This window comes from Lagenorhynchus albirostris, chromosome 1 (assembly GCF_949774975.1).
Source record: "Lagenorhynchus albirostris chromosome 1, mLagAlb1.1, whole genome shotgun sequence".
Lineage (NCBI taxonomy): Eukaryota > Metazoa > Chordata > Mammalia > Artiodactyla > Delphinidae > Lagenorhynchus > Lagenorhynchus albirostris.
In genome coordinates this window covers 180371181-180374155 of record NC_083095.1, presented here as the reverse complement: position 1 = coordinate 180374155, position 2975 = coordinate 180371181, and the positions used below count along the sequence as shown (strand labels likewise).

At 42.0% G+C, this 2975-nt stretch overlaps 1 pseudogene; it reads left to right on the top strand.

The window, feature by feature from the left end:
* The first annotated feature begins 636 nt into the window (after positions 1–636).
* LOC132528814 (large ribosomal subunit protein eL30-like) lies at positions 637–1032 on the top strand (annotated as a pseudogene).
* The last annotated feature ends 1943 nt before the right edge of the window (positions 1033–2975 follow it).

Sequence of the window (2975 nt, the reverse complement as noted above, 5' to 3'; positions counted from 1 at the left end):
CTTTATTTCTTTCAACCCTTATGCTTCAAAGCTCCTTTGCAGTGAATTCTGGGACTGGGTTTCTCATGTCGGGCCGTTTCCTGGGTTAAACTCCTATCCCACTTTCCCCTCAGGGCCTCCTCTTCAGCTGTGACTAAACGTTCAGTATTTCATCTCCTAGATACTCATTGATGTGATCCTAAGCCAATCACTCCATTCAGTTGAACATTCTCTGCGCTCAATTCTCTCATATGAAAAAGGAATGTTATTGCACACCGTTGAATTAATAATGTAAATGAGGGACTTCCCTGGTGGTCCAGTGGTAAAGGATCTGCCTTCCAAGGCAGGAGACGCAGGTTCGATCCCTGGTTGGGGAACTAAGGTCCCAGAGGCTGCAGGGCAACTAAGCCCGGGTGACACAACCACTGAGCTCGGGCACCTCAACTTAGAGAGCCCACGGTGCCACAAACTACAGAACCCACGCACTCTGGAACACACGCGCCACAACTAGAGAGAAGCTGGTGCGCTGCAGCGAAAGATCCTGCGTGCCTCAACGAAGATCTGGCAAGCCGCAGCTAAGAACCAACGCAGCCAAAAGTAAATTAAATAAATAAATAAGTAAATAATAAATCTTCAAAAAAAAAAAAAGTAATGTAAATGAGAGCTTTCTTGCTCCCCAGCCATCTTGGCAGCCGCTCGAAAAAGTCACTGGAGTTGCTCAACTCTAGGCTCCAACTCGTTATGAAAAGTGGAAAGTATGCACTGGGGTACAAGCAGACTCTGAAAATGATCAGACAAGGCAAAGTGAAACTGGTCAGCCTTGCCAGCGACTGCCCAGCCTTGAGGAAATCTGAAATAGAGTATTATGCCATGTTGGCCAACACTGGTGTCCACACCACACTAGCAATAATATTGAATTGGGCACAGCGTGTGGAAAATACCACAGAGTACGCACACTGGCTATCGTTGATCCAGGTGATTCTGTTATCATTAGAAGCATGCCAAAACAGACGGGTGAAAAGTAAATCATGCACAATTTTTCTTTAATAAAACTGGCCAAAGCTTGTTTTTTTTTTTTTAAAAAAAAAAGAATAATAATAATAAGGTAAATGAGAGAAGCATTTTCTGGACCTTCAGGACCTGTGCAAACATCAGATGTTACCATCATCACCATCATCATCCTTATCATTATTATTATCTCCATCACTACCTTGTTTGCAAAGTTACTTAAGAAGGGTGATGGGATGGAAGGAATCCTGGTAGATATTACTACTGCTCCCCAGCATCAGCTCCCCTCTACCTCCTGAGCACTTGGAAGAAAAGACTTTTCAGTTGCCTTTGCAATTGGTGGAGCCCCGTGACTCTCTCTGATCAATGGAGTGGGTGGAAGGGGCCAAAGTATTTAATAACTGGTGCCTGACATTTTCTCCTTCTTTTTCTGGGTAAAGTGACTCAAGAGGCCTTGTGTTCCAGATAGACAGAGCTTCTAGCAGCTGGATCCCTAAGTGGCTGTGTGCAGCAGAACTTCCTGCCAACAATGTGGGACTTGTACTGTGAATAAGGAATTAACTTTTGTTGTATTGAGTCACTGAGATTTAGGATTGGTTGTTGCTGTAGCATACAACAGCCTAATACACTGTGACAGACCAACGGATAAAGAAATCCTGGATGTAGCTGTGGCCTAACTACCTGTATGTCCTTGACTGAGTGGACTAACGTATACCAGCTCTAAGGTCCCTTCAGCTCTGAGATCTCTGACATTTCAACATGGCAAAGCAATCCCATGCCAATGACAGAGAAATGTTACCTATTATTTAAGGAATAAAATGAAATTTCAGCTTATAGAAAATCATCTCAGAGAATGAATCAAGCTAGAATAACTTGTAGAATTGAGACAATATTTTTTAACTGTTTTATACACACACCAGCCTTTTAAAGAGAGTGTGTTAAAATAGTTGCATTAAGGAGAATCAGTGACTCGTGGTCATTATTATGAACCTTAGTTATTTTACAGTGATGGCCTCAGGGCCAGTGACGAGTATAAGTCTCCTTGTTACTCACAGTGGCCTAAGACTCCCATGTGATCTGAATTTTTGTTATGAATTTTTTACAGTCTCTTTTGTGCCAGCCATTACCTTTCATTGCTGTCAATGTCCTGAGCATTTTCGGCAGCTCGTCCCCCAACCTTTATTGGCTGTAGAGGTAGAAAGCAGATATCAGACTGTTAGAATTGTACATGGTGGTTAGGATATATAGGGTCTGAGTAAGAGGTTAAGAAGCTTTCCTAGGAGTAAAGCAAATAGGTCCTCAACATGAACTTTGTAGCTTCTAACGATACACATCTTTTTGCTTCATTTCTTATTCTCACTAATATTGCACAAAGGTGAATTTTCCCAGTAACTGGGGTCTGGTAGACAGTGTGCTAATGTGTTTGATTCTCTACAGCAGCCCTAGCAACATAGATTCATAATTAAGTTGCTGATATGGGCCTGACAGCTTTAGAGAGAATTCTCAGGCCATTTGCCAAAACTAACATCATGGGAAGAACTAAATAATTTGTTTCTCATGACAATTTGGTGAAGCAATATAGCATAACAATTAAGTGTGTAGGCTCTGGAGTGAGACTGTCAGTGCTCAGAGCCCAAGTGCACAGAGCTTACCCTTGCAAGCTCTGTGAACTTGGGCAGGAAAATCCACCTCTTGGTGTCTCCATTTCTCCTTTTTAAATTGTGAGTAATCAACTAAATGAGTAGTGTGTTGAGTGCTTAGAAAAGTTCCTGGCATTGTCAGCACTCAGTAAATGTTAGACTTGTAATAATTATTTTTCTCGGTCCTTTTAGTATACTTACTGTATTGGTCAGGGTTCTCCAGAGAAACAGAAACAATGGGATATAAGTGATATAGAGAAAGATTTATTATGAAGGATTGGCTCATGTGACTATGGAAGCTGAGAAGTCCCACAATCCACTGTAGATTGAGGAGGACCAAACTGGAGG